The 21977-nt window shown below is 38.6% G+C and overlaps 1 long non-coding RNA gene across 1 annotated transcript; it reads right to left on the reverse strand.

The window, feature by feature from the left end:
- Positions 1–16120: 16120 nt before the first annotated feature.
- LOC133995029 (uncharacterized) lies at positions 16121–19973 on the reverse strand. The gene is made up of 2 exons (XR_009927137.1): positions 19817–19973; positions 16121–18970 (listed from the first exon to the last, which is right to left on the reverse strand). It is a non-coding gene; the product is annotated as an uncharacterized LOC133995029 (long non-coding RNA).
- Positions 19974–21977: the final 2004 nt, after the last annotated feature.

Consider the following 21977-nt stretch of genomic DNA (forward strand, 5'->3'; position numbering starts at 1 on the left):
ACTTGGAACCAGGAACTTCCAAATAAGGAGTGCGGGTTGTTGCCTTTCACACTCTGGAAACACCCCTGCTACTTCGGACCAAAGCGAATGCTAGCTTACTGAGAACATCAAGCAGTGCGCACTTTTGGATTTTCTAGGATGAGCGTTTGAAGCCATAAAGCCCTCTTAGAGAGACATGATAATTGCTAACTTTCTCAAGCTGTTCCACTCGCAAAGTGTTCTTGGAAATGATCTTTGGTTTTCATTTTTGGCTCTTTCTATTCTGATGCTCTTATATGTCTGTCTGTGTCTCTCTCCTACATATTTACACACATACACAGACACACACACACAGCCATGCAACTGCATGCCAAGCAGTAATCTGATGGGCAGAGCTGTACCCAGATGGTTTGATTCATATTCCTGCTGTTAGCTGCTGATGTTAAACAGGTGCTACCTTGACCTTCATTCCACTGCTGCTCTGCCCTCCTTCGCACCACCAAATTTCCTCTGCACGAAATCACAGTGCATTATGTGACTTCCCAGCCCAGCTATTTTTACTGACAGTGGTGTTAACAATGAAGAGCTGTAATTACTGGATGGCAAATTGACTTTTAGTCACATACTGACGCCTTTTATTTTGCCAATATTTTAATCAGAAGCCAATGACTGTTTTGTGTAAACTCGGCCTGAAGCCATTGTGTCCCAGACTGCTTTGTGGTGCCTACAGTTATGCTCTGTTAATGAGAGCTTCTTTCCATCACTGGCTATACCACACTTAGCTGGGCACAGGCATATGGAGGCGTGTGCCCATTTTTCCTAATGATCCATGCTGTGATGATTGTTTGTCTTTCTCTCGAAGGGAAACAATTGATTGGGCAAATATTTTTACTGGAGACCAATCTGATTAAAATTCAAAGACCAAGTATTTCTCTGATTTCCCCATTGTTTTTCTAGTTCTGTATTTTCTTGATGCACTACAAATCAAGATGTCACCTTATCTAACCTATGCTGATATGATTCAAACCAGCACGGCTCTAAAAAAAGCCTCCTCATTTAATTAGTGGGCTTGCGGGAAGTTGATACCCTCTATTTATTTGCCCAAATGTTACAGTTCCTGTTGGGACAGATGAAACCCACTCCTGCCATCCGTCGCCTCTTTGGTGATGTTCTGTGAAGTGTTTAATTATGTCAGAAATTTATGTTCTGAGAAAGTGGATCATTCATATTATGTTTACTTCCCAGGCCCAAGTAAACATCCATGTACAACCTCCCCCACTCAACTCACACACATGTGCACGCAAACTAGTTATGTCGATTTCTAGCCTTTCCCTCACGTAAGGAATCTGCGTGGGAATGAACAGCCGATACACTTCATATAGTGTTTTCATAACAATATTTCAACATTTTTAAGTTGATAATCAAGGTTTTAAACTCCTTCCTGTTTAATTCACAGACGATCACAACAAGCCACTTTGGTGCCTGAAAGCTGTTAATCCCACCTCAGGGCCTAAAACAGCTCTAGTTATCTTTCTCCCTGCTGAATGGAGAGATGCACAAAGAGAAGAGGGTAAGGTGGTAACCCAAGCTTTGGACCTGTGTTGCTGGATAGCGTGCTGACTGTGAGAGGCCTAGATTGTGTCCTGTGTTTCCCGTGGCTTGGAGAAAAGAGTCACTTCTCCTTGGGGGTGTCCGATGTCACTGGATCCAGTGGCTGCTCTGGTTACTTATATATCCTAGTGGAGGAAAGCAGAAACAGAGAGAGAAACAGCGTGGTACTAGAGCAAAATCTACAATGAATATTTCCTGTACAAAAACCTGAATGAACAATTCAACCTCCTATAACCTCACATCTGCTGTGAGTTGCTATATTTATTTTTGCAAACAAATCAAAGAGTAAATATCTCAACATAAAATAAATTGTTATTATGATTTTTTTGTTATGCCTGTGATTTTTGGAGCATTTGGCAATCATCCTGCCAGTCATCTCATACTTTTCCCTGGGAAGGCCAGGATAAGGTGACCACAGAGGATGTTCAGGGATAAAATGACACAAAGCAGCAGGTGTGGGAAGAAATGGCTCTGTCTATTCTGCCCAAATGCTGGCATTTCCCAAGGTAACCATCAATAGCTTGGATTTCCAACCGTCTACATAACCTGTGTGTGCATTGACATCGTGAGTGTGTGAGAGAGAGAGGAGGTAGAGGCAGTAATGGGTCAGGGGGGGGTGAGAAGCACATGGAAGTGTCACACATCTGGCTGTGTACACATTCAGGTTAACTTCCCTGAGGTAACATGATACGCTGTATTGTAATGTATGATAATGCTGTAACTGTGTATCTTTAGTCTGTTCTCCACTGGAACAGCAAATAGTGACACATTACAATATTTGTGATTTATTCCTAAGGTTTCATATGTATCTACAGATGGTAGGGGTATTATTGCAATAATGAGGATGGTTCTGGTTTAAAAGGAACAGCTGAGATATGGAACAACAAAGTCTTAGGTTGGACAGACAGGTTACCGACAAACCACATTTTCAGAGGTAAAACTGAAAGTCAGCATACCAAAATTGCACCAAAAAAAGAAACAAAAGAAACCCCCCCAAAAAACAGACCAATGTTGTAGTAAGTAATTACTTAGTTTGTTTTTGTTTTGTTTGTTTGTTAATTTCTTTTATTTGTCCTCCCTGACCATGACAGAAATTTGAAGAGATATGACAGTGGAACCACAAAGAAGATTCAATGACACCCATAAACATGAGGAAGCCTGTACAGGAGAAATCTGAGAGTCATTATTTGGCTTATATTTCACTTAATATAGCTCTCTTTAGTGGTGCAGTCTATTAGCAGCTTGTGGTTTGATGACACATACGTTCACAGGGCTTTGAAGGGCAGAACATTTCTTTCTTCTGATGTGTGTTAAGCTGTTTGGTTCTGCTTGTACCCCCTCTGGCCTGTAATTAGAAGAAATCTGTCCTCACTACAAAACATACGGTTGTTCGTTCACTGTGAGAAATCTGTTCTCATTTCTCACACTGGTAATGAACCTTTATCTTGTATCATCCTGGAGTTCACAGCCTTGGATTAACATATTATACAAGATTTAAATTATAAGGAGAAGCCAAGAGGAACATGAAAACCCCAAATCATACAGATAACATGTCAAACCTTGATGATACGTGGCAGCCTCATTTTCAGCAACACCACAGCATATGCAAAAGATACTCCAGAAAGAAAAGCTAAAAGCAGATATGCTTACTCAGTTTCCCTGAATTTCTTCTCAAGTGTTTCCCAATGTTTGCTTCCAAATGAACAGCATGCATTTGTCATTATTTCTTATCCTTGTTTTCACCTTCTCTCTTTTTTCCTCACTTTATGGCAGACTGACACCTGGGTTGCTGTGATATGCTGTTTTGTTTATGTATCATATAAACTTTAAATTTCATCATCGCTATGCATTTAGTGAACCTCATGGGAAAGCCTTGTAAATGACTCCAAAGGTGCACTGACTTCAAGGTAGGAGTTTATACGAGGGCAAAGTGCATACAGTACACAGAAGAGAAGGAGAGTGAAGCAAGCACGAGAGGGGGAGATTTTGGACGCAAAATGTCACAAACATCTGCTCCTCGATGATGCAATTGCATCAGGCTTGCAGCTCAATGTAGCTTGAGCTTTATGGCCTTTGGAACTGACCAAACCCTTCACCTTGAGGTTGCACATGGAGGTTAAATGTGGACATGTTGTATGCAAACCTGAAAAAAGAACTGATCCTTTTAGAGGTGCACATGAATCATCTGATGAAAACAATACAGAATCTAGGTCCCTTCACACACCCTTTCCTACGCCTTGAGGAAAGCCCTTTGTGTAATCTTATTGATATGAAGCATGCTGCTATGCATTTGCACGCAGAAAACAAATGTGACACTATCGGCACATGGCGGGATGCCCAGTAATTCCAGATCCGCACTCCTGCCCCGATGCCAAAAAGAAGACTCCCCACGCCTTGATCTGGTCTGAGTCAGCAGAGCAGGGATGGTGCCCTGCAGATTTAATCCATGTTTGTGTGAGCGGGGCAGAGCAGACATGGTGAGGGGGGTTGGAGACATAATTTTATACACAAGAAATGCAAGAGCTGGGCTATATTTTAGGTAACTTTAATGACATAGTGAGTATGAGAGAGTGAAAAAGTAGTTAAGAGGTAATTACATAATCATAGAAAAGAATGGGGCTCAGTTCTATTGTGCTATAATACAACAGAACTGACTTAAGCAGTCTTCCATATTATTAAAATTAAAATAGCTTTGTCAGGATAAGCAGGAATGAAATTATTATTTCCACATATAGGAGTTAAAATCTGACATCAAGTGATGTGAAATAGTATCCATAATTCTATACTTTTGGAAGAAGAAGGAGATTTTCATGTGTCAGTGATGAAAAACAACATCACCCACCACAGACACTGATGGGTAGGTTCAAAATTTGTAAGTCTGTTTGAAACCATCGTCAGTCTTGCTGCAATCGTTCCTCCTGTACCTATAGCCCATTAGGAGATCCCTTCCTAACGTTCTTTAAATGCAAGTGATGGAGTACAAAATCCACAGTCCTTGTTTTATACAAAAATGTATACAACATTTTATCTGAAGCTTAAATGAGGCTTCAGCTGTCCAGATTAGTCAAACCAAGTGGATATCTTCAAAAGTGATTCCCTGTTTAGTGGTAGTGGAACAATAGTACAGGGGAATTAGCTCCAAAACGAAGACATCCTCTTAATTTAACAAACTCAGATGACTGAAGCCTCAAATTAGCTTCACATAAACCTTTGCATACATTTCTGAAAAAAATGAGGACTGAAGATTTTTTCCCCATCACTTATATTAAAAGCACATTATGAACAAGAGGAATGATTACATCAAGAAAAAACTCAATCAGTGTTCAAATGGGCGCCTGACTATTATTTTAAGACAGACTTGGAAAATTATTAACCTATCCTTTAATGGAGCTGAATTTGATGAAATACTCCTGGCTAAATATAATCCATAAATAGGAGCCATTCAAATAACAAAGGGTCTTGTCTCTGACATACTGTGAGTGCCTGGACCTCACTCCACGTCTCTCCCTTCATGGAGGTTGGAAACATTGACACTATCATAATTTTATTACAATATTTATGACGCCCGCTGAGACATACATTACATGTTGCCTGTGTTTTAGGGGATGAATTTGTTCGTCAGCTTGCTTTAAACAGCTGCTCAGCCTCTCACGGGCAATAAGAGGTTGATGTATTTCATGGGATGTTTCAAAGCATTGTTTGGATATATGAAATTTTATATCAGTCATATTCTGGAGTGGCTCATGGAAAATGACTCCTTAGGTGTGTTATTGGGTTCAATGGTAATTTATGGACATATTGAATGAATAACACCTCAGCTATTCTTTGTGTTTATTGATGGATATCTGGAAACTGTAGAGTCAAATAACTATAGATGTGTGTTTACACAGTGAGACAGCATTCAAATCTGAAATGATCTTGAAATTAATAGCTGGACACTTTTACAAGCTGTTAGCAGCTATACATTCAAATTCATCATTGCCTGTTCCAATGTGAGATTGGCTCAAATACAGTAATGACAGTAAAGCCTTGTCATTAAAGCATGTTCCGCCTATGTTTCTGAAATTTCTCATTAACAAGTTTGTATTATGTACTATATGTACATGTGTGTACATGTATTTAATATAATAATCTTTGCTTTATCAAAATTAAAGGAATAGTTTGACATTTTGAGAAATACACTTATTTGTTAGATGAGAAGAATGATACCACTCTGATGTTTTTAGTCTGGTTCTGTCTCAACAAAGTCAACCTACCAACACCTCTAAAGCTCACAAATCTATGGGTTATGTCTGTTTGTTTAGTCGGCAACAACAAAAGGTATAAAAACTGTGGGTAACTCCCTGTAGTTGCCACTGGTTGTCTGGTAATCTCACAGTGATAATAAAACTCCTGGAAGTCACTGTGCCTGGCTAAAACCTTTGGACAGAACCAGGCTAGCTGTTTTCCCTTGCTGTAGTCTATGCTAAGCTAAGCTAACAGTCTCCTGGCTGTAGCTTTATATTCAATGTACAGACATGAAACTGGCATTCATCTTATGAAACTGAATAATTGCATTTCCTGAAAATGTTGAACTTTACCTTTACGTAAACATTTAGCCACATTCTTTAAAGGGCCAGTGTGTGAGATTTAGTGGCATCTAGCAGTGAGGTTGCACACCATTTACTGGTGTACAACAGTAACTGGTGTGCAACCAGTACAGTAATCATGAATAAATTAACCTGGCTTGCCGAGCCTTATTTTAGGCAATGCAGCATATCTGTATCCAATCCAAGCATGCTCTGGATAGAGGACAGGGAGAAAACACAATACATTCACTACTAGGGGTAATTCAGGGTCTACAGTTCACTTGACCTACATGTCTTTGCACCATAATACCCCTCAGAAATAACCTCTTCAAAGCAATATCATTATGCCTTTTACTTGCGTCATCTGGGTGGATGTGTGGTCTTTTTGACTGAAAACCTTGTAATTTCCAAATGTCAGATTTTGTATGACTAAAAAAAAACGCTGTCCTGATTTAGGCAACTATAGTCCATGTTAATCAGTTGGTGTTTGAATCTGAGTATATTTTGGCTGGTACATGCTCCTCAAATCCTACACAATGGCACTAAATTAAAAAAAAGAAAGAAAGACAATGACAGAAAAAGCTAAGGGACAAGATTGGCACTTAACAACAACATAGAATTTACATTTACAGAATTTACATAATTTATATGACAAGGGTGGCTTTACAACACAACATCAATATACTTACATTTTACCAAGTGTGATTCAAGTAAATGCAATAAAACAGCTAATGTTTTTCCCTACAAAAGAACACACACACACACACACACACACACACACACACACACACACACACACACACACACACACACACACACACAAACACACAAAATAAAAAAATAGATTGAAGCACAAACTAAATAAGTACGAAACCTATTAAAAACATGTTTTCCAAAAAATAATTTATTATCTTTGTATTTTGTCACAAGTTGTGGAACTTTCTTGATTAATGTTGTACTTTAAAACCTTGATGCTGACAGCATGAGTCAGATGTTTTCAGTTTTAAAGCCATGATGTAAATAACATAGCAGCTGAACTCAAACATTTAGCAGGGACACCAGAGGAATGTGACCTTTAATTTAACCTGAATGTAGGTACACAATATCAGACTGTATCAGTGCTTAAAAAGGTGTTTTTGTGAAGAATAGTTATTTCAATTATCTGCAAATGTTTGTGATGTACTGGAGTTCGGCCACATCCCTAACCTGATTTGTCATTTGGCTGCATATTTTTTGTTTTATATCATGTTGCTCTTCTGAAATGTATCCAACTGTCTGAGGTCAGCGCTGTTTGTTAGTCCGCAGAGAAAGAGAAAAAGAGCTAGAGAGAGGGATGATTATGGACAAGAGGAAAGAGAGAAGCAGATGCTCCCTCAGGAGGAGGGTTGAGCTGCCCACCTCCTCTCTCCCTCCAGTCCCCTTTTTAATACTAAGAGCATATGGACACTAAAGAAAGACCACAGGACAGGAGACGTGCTGGAGAGGACAAACAGACACAAAGAGTGGGAAGGGGGGTGAAAAACAAAGAGAGAAAGACAGAAAGGCGAGAAAACGGCAGAGGCGAGAAGAAAGAAAGAGGGAGAAAAAAGTGGTAAAAGAGAGCTGGAGCAGCAGAGAAAGAGGTGTGAGAAGGACCGCATGTTTTAAATAAATGTTTTTTTCCCCTTGAAATTAGAGCTGGAATGAGACTGAACTATGGAAAATAGCGAGCATAGCATCGCGCATGAGGCAGCAGGCAGCTCGCCTGCAGAGGCAGGGTGCGGTGAGGATATCCTTGACTTAGTTTGCACCCTTTTCTGGCCTGTGTCTAATCAGAAGGTCTCTGAGGCTTATCAGTTTAATAACAACATATGCTTTGATTGGGTGATTGGACATTTAGTTAACAGTGACAGTTTTGCTGTGTAGTTAAGATTTTTGGGCAAACTTTCTTTCGCCTCAATCATTCTTGATCAAATTTGCTGTGATATGGAGCTGAAAGTCTCCCCAGATAAAGATTTATTGAGAGTGATGGCTTGTCTGAAGGAGGCGTACAATTCAAAAGAATGACGCAGATTGACGCTTCAAATGAATTCAAACAATTCAAATAAATTACACGGACTGACACTTTCAGTCCGTCCAACACGTGTTTGGCTCAGAGGTTTGAAAAACTGGAAACTACTCGTTTGCATGTACTGTACAACCAATTCATGTACAAGACGTCTCTCGTAAAATATTAATGCTCTTCACCTTGCTTACAGAACGAACATGCAACTGCATCACCTGCTGCACCAGGAGATGATTTAGATAGTTATTTGCAAGAAATAGCTTCATAATTGCCTCGAAAACCATATCAATAAATGAGAATAGATAATAATAAATTATATAATGTTACAAAATACGGTATATCTTTTATTATCGTTAATGATGGAGCTGCTTCTTCCTTACTTCCAGTCCTTGTGCTCAGCTCCTCATACATCCTGGAGGTACTGCATCACTCTGCAGGACCTGCAGGCATGAAAATTGTTTCTGATATTCTTGGCTGACTCTGGACAAGACACAAAACATTAACCAATGTTCCTTTTCAATGCTAAATACTGTATCTCACTGCTGTCCATAATAAAATTACTATGGTCATAAAACAATGGCAACACAAAAGTCAACCACTGTGTTTTGTTTGATCTGAGGTCATTTGATACTGCAGTGTATTGCCCTGATGGTCACCTTCAGTTTGCTTACCAAACACTGCAGGAAGTCTGGAGTAATAAAATCCAGCGAAGGGTTTATTTAATTTTATCACAATAATCAATTATGGTTTTATTACCTGGCAGGGGAATTAAAAGGGGTATATATTTTTTAGCACCAGGATGTAATGAAAAGCATAATACAGCTTAAAAGCAAATATTTTGTTTATTTTCCCCTTTTCATGACACCTTGTAAAAAAAAAAAGATAGTTCTTTATCTCACTCATAGTCTTACCTCTGTCTTCCGCAGAGGAATATGCAAACTCCCAAAACTCACACACTGTGTGTGTGAGTTTTCTCTGGTGATTTGCAGACATAAGATGACATTTTTCTTGTTGGCATATTATCAAGTTGCAGTTCTTTGTGTCAAGTCTGATGATTGAGTCTCGAGAACAGAGAGGCATGATGCTGCATTCATGGACTCTACTAGCATTAAACTGACACTATGTGACTTTAGAAAGAAGTTACACATTTAACCTCTTACAAATGAAATGTTGAATTCATAAGGAATAAAATGCACCGTTTTAATACACACAGGGGTTTTGCTGCTACAGCCTCACTTAGTCTGAATAACCAGTAGCATATGGTGGCTAATGTTAGCTTACATTAGATATAGTATATATTTCTGTGTAAGTGACACTACTTTATTTATTAGTCAGTTCACTGACCTAGTGGCTCCTCCCTACTTGTTTTACTTCCTACTATATTTTTGCATTTTGCATTTTCCTATGGACACAGTTGTTGTTGCTCAGCAAAAGTCACATAGGCTCACTTTAAGGTTTGCATTTTACTGATGGTTTACTCTGATTTAAAGGTTTCGTGGTCTCTTGCATGTTGCAGTTTGGTTTTTTGGGATTTATGACATTGACATTTATAGGGGATGTAATGTCTATCCAAATTTTACTCATAAATGGCAGGCAACCCAGGAGAATAACTGTCCCTTACTGATTGTGAATAAGTGTCAAGGCCAACCGAGTGTTGCCAATGTTTCAAGATTTGGCAACTTTAAGACCCCTTCAGTGAGATGAAAATTTTGTTTTTGTTTTGTTTCATCTCCATAGAGCATGTCAACGTCAAGGACAAGTTAGAAGATCTGAATTATCCTGATTCAAACTCAAGTCATACTGTATATGTGCTTGGCCGTTCTCAATCAGATCTTTTGCAGTTGTTCATTTCACCCCAGATGTTGCTTCAAGTGGTACTGATTAGCTCACTTCATTGGCCAAAAGACAAATCAAGCTCCTTTTCACTCACAACAAAACAGTATCTCAAGTGATTGCACAGGTCACTGTAAGTATTATTTGTCAGATGAGACTTTTTAACCTTTGACCTTGGCGAGGAATATCGTAAGAGGATCATACATTCATTTCACAAGAGGTATGGCTCCGCTGAGCTGCCTCAAGGTGACGCATCAAGCCAAGAATGTGCTGATTTCAGATGTGGCGAATGGCAACCATGATGATTGTCAAATCGTTACAGTGCTGTTATTGAAACCATGTTTCACTCAGCAGGAGAGACTCAATCCATTTTCAAGAAGGCCAGTGAACCACAGTAAATGTAACAGTGAATAATTAGTAGAGCTGAGAGCTGATTTAAAAGCTTGTGATGAGTCAGATCAACTTTTGGATCTGACAACAGAGGCACATGATCATAGAACGATTGACTCCTCTGATAATTGGTGGTGTAATTTCAGGTTTAATCAGTTTTTTTGTTGTTGTTTTTTTGAAAAAAGCACTGCATTTTACACTGTAAACAGTCACTCATTTAGTACAGGATACAATGTTTTTCTGGAATGCAGTTTCCTGTTGAAATGCTGATGTTGCTCCGATAAGACCCCTGAGAGATACGGATATCCAAACAAAACATATACTCACTCACACAGGAATACTCTGCTACTTCAAAATCCAAATCAACTTCAATTCTTAAAGAACATAGACAGTGATGGATTTAGCAGTATCAACAGACATGCTGCTGCACGTTAAGAAAATGCAACGTTAAACAATGTCACTGCGATCTCAGCTAAGACTTCATATTGGCTTACATTTAAATTCGTGCAGTGGTATTTAACCAGGATTAATAGCAGGAGTTTGTCAAATTCCTGTGGTTAAAGGCCCCAGAGAAGATCATTGTTTGCAAATGTTAATTCATTTAGCAAGTATAAGACATTATACATCTACAGTAGAGTAACTGGTTTAGATGGAGCATATTGCTCTGAAATGTTTGCAGCTTATTAGGAATTAGGAATGTTCCCTGTGAAAAGGCAATAAATCATTTTCACAATCTTATTGGACGACTTATTTTATAAAAGTCATAATGAATCTTTGTTATATCAACATTGTTGCAGGGCTTAAAAGGATTCCTCAGGGAACGGTCTGACTGGCCACCATCAATCTTCTTGTGTCAAAGGGGGAAATTTGGAGGTGGTTAGCACATTATATCATTATAGTAATCATTACTTCACTTAGGCAGTCTGTTTGTTGGTACACTCAGTGATTCTGTAAGTGTTTTCAATAGCAATCCTAAACATAATGTGAAATACTGCTGACTACATAATTACTTAATCTTGAATGTAGATATATATATTATATCTGTATAATACACACTAATTACTGGTATGAGTAAAACTACCACCACTGCTGCGGCTCAGTATGTGTGTATATTTAGATATGAGTTTGTGTATATGTTTGTGTGTAGTCTATTAGCTTGTTTTGGTGCAGACTAATGAAATGGCTTGCTCACAATTGAGCTGCTTTTTCCCCCAGCTGGCTTGAATCCATGAATCCATCTTCGATTTAATATAACGACATGAGATTATCCCAGAAAAGTGGAGAAAACAGCAACAGCATAGTAATACGTCCATATTACACAACATTTTGTATGAGGCTGTTGTTCAGTGCACAAACAGCAGCAGCATTTTTCTTGCTGCTATTCAGACATTAATACTATTTCTTGTGTTTTATATTCACCCTAAATGGCCTTTATAAAATGTGCATGTTAACCATATTCGGTAGACGGGTTGACATTCTGCGCATACTGTACCTGGGTGTAGTACGTTTCCTGTAGCTGTACTAATCCTGGTCCCGCTCACTTACTGTGAAAGCCAAGAAGACATATAAGCCTCTCCTCCTAAAGCAGCAGAGGTATCCAACCTCTTCTAGGGTAATGATGTGAGCAAAAAACACAGTAGCTTTTTGAAACTTGTTCTTTGGCAAAGTGGTGCTTAAAGCTAAATGCTTATGTCACCATTTTAATTGAGCTTGTTAACGTGCTAACATTTGCTAATTAGCGCTAAATACAAAGTACCGCTCAGGCTGATGTGAATGTCATTAGTATTGGACTATGGGAAAAAGAGATCATAATTTGTAACAATTCATCTTGATATGAATGTTTGCATCAAATTTCATGAGTTATAGTTATGAAGACATGTCACTCAAGTCAGTGGTTCTCTGACTTCTTCACATCAAGGACCCCTAAACTGACACAAATTAGACCACAGACCCCCATCTGGTAAGATTTTAGCTTTTAGATGTTTTATTATAGACAGTGTATGAAACTTATGACCAAAATAGTCATACATTCTGTCATTGTGGAATTATAATGAAAATAAATGATACCCTTGTTTGGCGGGGACCCCCTGGAACCCCCTCAAGGACCCCAAGACCCCACCTAAAGAATAACTGACCCAAGTCAGTAGGATTCATCCTCTGAACTGTGAATGTCTGTACAAAATTTCATGACAGTTCATTAAATAGTTGTTGAGATTTTGCAGACTGGAACGTTGTCAACCGACTGACAAAGTACATGAAACTGAAGGAATGTCTTTATGGATTTTTTTTCTCCCTTGTAAATGAAGACTATAAGCACTGCAATATTTTCAAGGGATACTGTTTGAAGTAAACTACATCTTGGTCTCAGACATTCATTAAAACAAAATTTTTTTTTGCTGACAGAGAAGTGAAATGTGTTATGTGTGAGTTATAAAGATCATTAGTAGCATTGTATGGTTATAAATAGATAGATAGATAGATAGATAGATAGATAGATAGATAGATAGATAGATAGATAGATAGATAGATAGATAGATAGATAGATAGATAGATAGATAGATAGATAGATAGATAGATAGATAGATAGATAGATAGATAGATAGATAGATAGATAGATAGATAGATAGATAGATATATAGATTGGGGGGAGATAGGGGGGAGATAGGGGAAATTCATGTATAGCTCAAACATATACACAAATAAACACATATACATAAATAAATAAGAACAAATAATATATACAAAAGTAGTGAGATGAGCTTCCCGCTGCCAGAATTGGTTGTATACTGTATAGTCCTATACTGTAGTTGTGTTGCATAATACAATGACAAAATAACCAATAATCAATATGTGTGTTGTTCATTTGTTTTGAAATTGGGACATACTGTACATTTTTAGTAAAATACACAGTGAAGTGGGCAATTCTCTGTAATCAAACTATGGATGTACAAATGATGAGCGCATGATCCAACAAAGTGAACTGAGAGCAACTCAGAAATTAAGATTGCATGCTATGTAGATAAATTATGTGAAGATTACTTCCCCGCAGAAAAAAATTAGATAGAGTTACGGCTAAGAAAAGGATTATAGTTCAGCACATAAAAACAATCTGGTTTAGATTAGTTGAGAAATTAAACCTCAGGTTAAAGTTGAGATAAGATTCTGGTGATGGTGAAATAACAAACGTGTTTCTTAAAGAACTGAGACTTCGCAACAGAAAACTCCTCAGTCTGAGTTGGGATTTAAACCCAGGTCATGAGAGTTTAAGGCCACATCCACCCATCCATCCACCCGACCACAACATCCTCACTTTCCACCACGTTAGTTCAGCGTGAAAACCACCGGCTGTTTCCTTCACATAATCCTCATGTGGTGGGAAAAATACTTCTGTCACTTTTCATGAAAGTGAATATATTTGTATTTAAAAAGTTTTCATACTCCTGTCATGAATGAAACCTTCCTTTCCCAACTTTTCTCTGTGTCTCACTGTCCCAAAAAGTACTGACAGAGTTCTTAATTAGAGCCAGATATGAGCTGCCAAATTCTTCTCAATGGTTTACTGAGCGCTGATGTCAGAGATGCAGCAGAGGTGAATGTTGAAGCCAATGATTCAGTTTGCCTGTTAAAATATGAACACAATAATAGGATAATGTGGCTTTAACTCATACTCCTTAATTGTTTTTAACAGTCTGTTGTACTTTGTGTAGAGTTTAAAAAGCCAGCTTAAATCTACGTAGCTACTTATCATTTAGATTAACAGTCTTGACCAGAAACTTAATAAAAAATTCAATTAACTTATAGCCTTTGAGTGTTTAAACACTTTAGATCCAACTGGAATCAATTAACTTGAAACAATTACTTGAAATTTAACTGGGTTCACATTGTGGACTTGCCAAAATCTTAAAATGTGTTCTTACCATTATTCACATATTGTGCAATTTAAATACAATATTTTTACACTAAGTGTTTTATCTGCATGCTTTGATATTGTTTTATGGTCTGTTTATAATGATGTTTCACACATAGATAGGAAATTTCATGAGTTCCAAGCTTCTATGAGCTTGGAGACATAAATAGTGCAAGATTGCGTCAAAAAGAAGGAAGAAAAAAAAAGGAACAAAGACAGATTTTCATACAACTTTAACCTTAGCCTTCATATAACTAGAGGGTTGTATGAAAGATCATCAGAGTTTTATTAGTGCTGTCTTTTGGCCACACGTGGTTTAGATTTTGGAGAGGTCAAGGGTCATCATACATCTTAATCAGCCAATAATAAGTATCAGCATGAACTCTCACCTTCACCATCTTTAGCTTATGGCTCTAGTTGCAGGGACCGAATAAAAGTTCCTTTTCACATTTACGCCGCAAGTATTTTTCTTTACTTAACTGATCCCCAATTCATCAATTAAAGTATAGTGTTCTCTCACTGTATACATTTTTATATGAAATGCTTTGTAAATATTAAGAAGGAAGATAGCAAAGCAGCAGAACATTTCCTTTTTCTAGTCTTGAATTCTGCAGAGAAGTGAAAAATATAGGCTCAAAGAAAATATATATGGACAGTATGATGCACTTTTGAGACTGAGGTTGCATCAGACGGCGAGGGCTGAGCAAACATGACACCCTCAAGAGGGAGAAGTCTGACAGACCCCCCAGACGTCTGTGTGTTCAGCAAATGTGATTAGGGGTCAATTAGGGGAGGAACATTTTGACACATGTCTTATATTTGGAATGAGAAGAATGAGATATCAGTTGTAGAGGAAAGTGGAGATTGTATGGTTGATATACACTGCTGATGTTAAAGAGTCCATAAGGTGCTCAAGTGCATTTAAGCTGCTGGTGAGTCTTAAGCTGACAATCCAAATAAAATATATATTTTGTTTTACTGTACTTCTCCAGTAAAGAGCTGGACTTTAAGTGCAATTTCAGTTGTTGGACTGAAACTGTGTTTAAGGTTTGTCAGTCAACAACTTGGTTTTTACACTCTTAGTTCCTTGTAATGATATCTTATAACAGTTGTGCTTTTGATCCATTGCAGGACCAGGCTGTAATTTTCTTTGGGAATCAGTCCACAACATTTCACATTCTGGTGAGAAAGTACACTTACAAGACTGACATGACCTCACATTTCTACATGCGTACATAAAGTCAGTAATATGCCGAGGTTTCCTACGTCACTGGATAGCTTTGTGAAACCGCTAAAGCAGAGCTGGAAGTCTTGTTTTGGTAAACACTCCTCTAGAAACCACCTCCAACAGAATGTGGCTCGGCGGCTGCTGCCAAAATTAATATGCGGTTAATGACATGGTTTGGCAAGCTGCCCTGTGCTATTGATCCAATGTGGATTCTTCCAGTCCTCTTTATTACCCTAATGTAAAACATTCATCACTGATGATTTCTGCTGTCCAACTCAGCTGAACTGGTATATGCAGTATTTTCCCTTTTGCAGCCACAGGATTCTCCAGGAGAAACTGCATATTTGAGATCATCAGATTTGCATCAGATTTACATACTTTTGTCCTCTACACCCTTAAGTGGGTTAAAGGCCATTGGCTCTGGGCTTGGTGCTGTGAAGGCTGCTTCGATAGTACTGTAATATATGCAACATCTTTACATGTAACTACTTGTGTAAGACTCTGCCGGGCCAGGTAATCTTAGAAAATGGTCATAAAACAGCTGAACAGCATAAAACAAGTACAGTAAAAGGCAGTTTATTTCTCATTTTACGTGCCTAGATGAATTTACTTTACTGAATGTGAACTATACATGACAACATCTGGAGGTGATCTATACAGAATGGCAGCACGATAATGCCTGACAGCCAGTGAGATAGAGAGAGCGTCTCCCAAATTTGCACGGGCTGCTCTGAATGAAGACAAAAAAATAAATAAATAAATTGGTAAAAAATGGAAGGGGCTGCCATGAGAGCTGGGATGCTGTCACAGGCAATGAGTTTGTGGGTTCATCCATCCGTCTCTGTCTGTCTATCTGTCTGTCTCTGGGATGGGCTCCAGGTGTGTTGTAACACTGTGGTAGTTTCCAGGATGCGCTCACTGCAGAGGCGCCGGAGTGCTGCAGCTTCTCATGATAAGGTTTCATAAACAGTTGGTTTGGATGAGCCAGAACGATTTGCAGGGAAAAACACTCGTAGCGAAACACAATCATAGTTAGCTGTCATCAAGGCAGCATTGGGTTGACATTTTCTGACACATGCAGAGTTCATCAGTCTTATCTTTATGGAATACGCAGTGAATGACTGAACTAGTACAACTGGTCCAAATCCTCGTTAGTGAATGACAGCTACATGATTTTATATATGCACTGCTTTCACAATAAAAAACTTAGGTGGTGGAAGATCCAACATGGGAAAAAAAGACCTTGTATACTTACTGTAGGTCCAATGCAAATATTTAATGACAAAGCTAGAAAAACAACATAAACACAAAAATGAACACATAAATTCATACAGGAAGCAATCAGGAAATCAATATAACCATATCAGTACATATCAGAGGCAATAAAAGGGAAGTAAATATCGTAAATACATTGGATAAGAAGACATAAAGTGCAGCAGCTAAAACCATTTAAACACATCAATAAATTCCATCTATAGCATAATGCTCATAGCAAAATTCACATTTAAACCCACATACTGCATGGAGCCTGATGAAATTCTCTCTAAAGGATCAGTTTGGTGATATTCTACAGTATAATTTTACTTGATGTCAACAAATCCCATGAAAAAAGTATAATAAAACCTTAAATAACGTATACCTCTGTACCATAGAGCTTCATTGTTGTTCAAAAACTACATCAATAAGTCACAGCATTGCACTGGGTGACATGTGTCTTTATTAAAACGCTCTCAGGCACTGTGCTGTGGTTTATTTTGAGTTAATTCCTCACACACTGTCCTGTTGTCTTAAAAAACTCACTAGTGTAAGAAAAAAAACAAGAACTTGGCAACTGACTCGTGGAAGAATCTTCTTTATTTTACCAACGCGTTTCAGTGCTGGGCTTTCATCAGAGTGATTTACTGAATGTTAAAACCTCACCAGCACATCAAGTCCACAGCTAAAAGTCCCCAACAAACCCACTATTTACTGTGGTTTGAGTAAAGTTTTCAGGAAACTACAGTGCCAAGCTGTTTTAGATTATTTAACCTTTTTTTTTTAAAGTATGAAAGTATATATTCAAGACCCATTTTTAAAGATTTACATCTTCACCAATGAGTTTGGGCCAGTGTGCCACGTACAGGGTGGTGAAGTATAAAAGTACTGAGAAATAGACAAACTTTTTTTGCTATGTTGCCTCTTCTTGGCAATGCCATCTTCGTAATTGTGATAATGCACTGCTCTCCATTGTGAAAATAACATTTATCATAGAAAAAGTTGAAGGCAAACATCCCCAAATTGACTCATTTTATAATTTCATCTTTTTGTCCTCATATTATTTCCCTGTATTTTTCCTTTCCACTAACCATTCTCTTCCAAAATGCACCTATCCAATCTGCTTTCTGCCCTGTCATCATATTTTTGTACCACTTTTCCTGTCCTGCCCCACCTTGTGCAGCCCCACCTTACAATTCCCTGTCCAGTCCCATCCCATCCTGTCATGCCTCGCCTTTGCCTGTCATCCCACCCCATCCTGTCCTGTCCAGTCCCATCATACCATCTTGTTCCCTTCCTCTGACTCTTGACTCTCTTCCCTTGAGTTTTGAATCTTTTCTCCCCTCTCCGCTTATTTCTGTCTCCCCCCTCCATCACATTCCTCCTCTCCTTTTCCTCTTTAATAAGCACTGTCACTCTAATATTTACCTTTTGGTTGAAATATTGACAAACACGATGTGACTCTGTCCAGAGAGTACATTATAAACAAGATGAAGTGGCCAAAGAAAGCCAAGCTGCATCTGGCTCAGATTGTTTGAATTAGAGCAATTGCGTCTTTTAGCCTCCCCTTTGCTCCCTTTGCATACACACACACACACACACACACACACACACACACACACACACACACACACACACACACACACACACACACACACACACACACACACACACACACACACACACACACACACACACACACACACACACATACACAGAGTGACATGTGCAAAGGGTGAAGGAATTGTTACAATCCAGCTGCCTCCCATCCCAGGCTCATCCACCACTGCCAAGGGATGATGATGCTGATGATGAAGTTGCACTGGACATCATGCCAGCATTGGTCCCATGATGACATCACAGGCTGATGTCATGTCAGACGGGTGTGGTGATTGTACAAGCAGCTGAGAGGGGTTATGTGTAATTGTGTATGTGTGTGTGTGTGTGTGTGTGTGTGTGTGTGTGTGTGTGTGTGTGTGTGTGTGTGTGTGTGTGTGTGTGTGTGTGTGTGTGTGTGTGTGTGTGTGTGTGTGTGTGTGTGTGTGTGTGTGTGTGTGTGTGCGCACATGTTAGGGCAGGGTGAAAGTATGCAGTGTCCTCTGGGGTTTTCTGCAGTCAGTCAGAGTTTTGGATGGACACACTCTATTACGTTTGTACTGTAGGGGGAAAAGATTGAGGAAGAGAAGGAGGGGGGAGGAGGAGGTGGAGGAACAAGAGGAAAACAAGAAGGAAGAAGAAAACAGGAAGGAAAAGAGTAGACATCAGTGGTGTAGAGGTAGTAAATGGTAAACGAGACTATGAAGATGTAGAAACAAGACTTTCAAGTCAACAGGCATTCTTGCAACTTGTGCACAGCAGTACCTTGAGCTAAATGCTAACTACAGCATGCTAATATGCTCAAAATAATAATGCAAACATGCTATAAGAAGACTCACAGTCATGTACTAAGTACTAAGAGGGCTGGATACGGCACCACCACTCAGCCCTATTGCCAAGTATTAGTCATAAACTAAAGTATTGGAAAAAATAAAAATGTTAACTTGGTGATGGAAAATAAATTTTGTGCCAATTCATCAAGCAGAGGATAAGTGTAAACTTTGACCTCATGGTGGCGCAAGAGGAAAAGTCAGGATAACCAAAACTGTTAAGATTCCTACTCTGGAAACCATGAATATAGGCACAACATTTCCATCAATTACATGAAATACTTGTTGAGATATTTTAATTTACACCAAAGTGGTGGACTAACAGGAAAACAGAGTTTTACAAAATAAAACCAAAAAGGATCACTTTTGATATCCCTCTGGTAGCCTTGTCGTTGCTAAAATAGTTGAAAATACATCAAATATGCATCCATAGAAATTTGTGAAGTTGAGAGTAGGTTAATTATGCTGTAAGTTCAAAGTGTGTCTCTCCTGCTGTTAGGTAAGCAGGTCACTGGAAACCTTTGAACAATCTAGTCAGCGATTCATCGCAAAAGGAAATAAGAGAGCAGCACGCACCTGTGATAGCATGTTAATCTAATCTCCTGTAGTCTCCCTTCATGGACGCCAGACGCCATGGGTTTTCCTTAAAGCTTGTATTTTATGTCCATGTCCTGTGAGTGAGGTAAAACCGGTGTTAATTTCTTGGACTTTGGTTGGCCTCATTGTGGCAGTATATTGCTTCACAAACCTCCCACGCAGTCCACAAGTGATAAGAGCATATCAGCAGTTGTGACTGCACATAATTTGATGTCAAAACAATGACAGAGGCACACAGTTAAAATATATGGTGCTGACCTGCATATGAAGTAAAAGTATTATAGGAATGAATGGGTTGGATCTGTGGAAATAGTAACAGCAGGCAACCAGGTAGATGTTTTTTGTCAAAATAGAGGAAAGGACAATGAGTCTTCATCAGATAACAGGTCATGATGAGTCATGTGTGGGTGAAAGACGTAGGCTAAGAATGAGAGACACAGGTATTCAGGTGTGGGATGTAACCATAGTGATCAGTCACAGACTACAACCTCACCTGTGTATTTGTATATTTCAAAGTATAGATACCTGTGTGCGTACGTATGTGTGTTGGTGTGTGTAGATATGTTTGTATCATTCACATACTGTATGCAGTTTTACAGCGTGGCAGAAATGATTGACATGATTTCTTTAGAATATTTTGAGATAAGCAGGTGGCGACACTAGTTTGTCCATGTGATGTTTAGATGTAATGATGTTTACCAGACGTACAGACAAATCTTAACTATGATGGCACTTTTTTCAGGGGCAGAGCTGAAACTGAAACTATTTAACAGTAGCTGGCATTGAGGCCGACAGGAAACAAAGTTCCTTGCTGGACTTGAACTTTATGTGGCATGCACCTTAATCACTCAGCCACCAAGGCACTCCAGGTAAAACCTTTTTAAATTTCATATTATCATATGCCGTCCATTTTTGCCATCGCAGAAGGGATCTTTCTACATGAAAAGACTGCAGGTTGAAGTACCACAAATATGTTGTTTTTGAAGGAGAGCTGAGAGGAAGCTGTAGTTTAATAATTCTCTTTGTCTTGAATCTTTGTGTTCTCTTTGTATGAATTTCATTATTTTGTGTTTTTGGACAGACGTATTGTTTAAGCATTGTTTTTATTGAACTGAACTGATGTTTATTTCTGGCTTTAAGTTAAAACATTTTTTTTTCAAAACTGTAGTGCACCCAACTGCTTTCAATTTTTTGTGTTCTTCTTATGTCAACAAATCTCATGAAGAGCCAAACCAACGATGAATTGATCATACTTACAAGTATTGTGAGTGTATCCAAAGCATGGTGTATTGTATTCCTTGGTACCGAAAACCCCCATTGTTGTCAAAAAATGATTGAAAACACATCCATGAGCCACACTGTTGCACTGGATGACATGTTCCTTCGCCAGAAGGAGTATGGTCATGGTCAACTGCTCCAAAGACTAATAAAAATGATCACGTTTTCACTCTCCAGAGAGTAGTTCTGTGTAAAGGGCCGTCCACACTGAGAATGATAACTATAACGATAACTATAAATATATAGTTTTAAATATCATTCTAATTCAAGTGGATGGCGGAGTCCACACCACAACTATAACATTGTGATGAACGATAAAACGCTGACAGCCAATCAAAATCCTTCCCTTCACTTATAGATTTATTTATTTTAATGCGGCTTTGCTTCTCTCTCACCACAGACTGACATGCTGTAAATTGGAGCGCGATGACACCCAGAGGTGCTATTTTAGATAGAACCTTATTATTACAAAGATGCTGGAACTTTGTTCTCTATCATAATGTAAAAAAACAACAAAGTTAGCAGATCTTTATAAGCGGATCTGTGCTCATACTCTGCGTGTTTCACATTGCGCTTCAACATCCGCTGCGGGTCAGTTTGGTCTGTAAATACTAAAACATCACAGCAACTAGTGTCTGAAATACCTCTGATCAACACACTGAATCAGCACCCACCTCTGAACTATTCTGGTTTACAGGATGTTATCATGTGAACGCTGACATCGTTGTTGTTATAGTTATAGTTATCGTTCTCAGTGTGGACGGCCCTTAAGGCAGACAACGCTGCATATACATAGGAATGTGGTTCTGTTTACAGAGCTTTGCTAGTTTGTTGTGCAACATATCAAAATTTTTCAACTTTG

The sequence above is a fragment of the Scomber scombrus genome, chromosome 15 (assembly GCF_963691925.1).
Source record: "Scomber scombrus chromosome 15, fScoSco1.1, whole genome shotgun sequence".
NCBI lineage: Eukaryota > Metazoa > Chordata > Actinopteri > Scombriformes > Scombridae > Scomber > Scomber scombrus.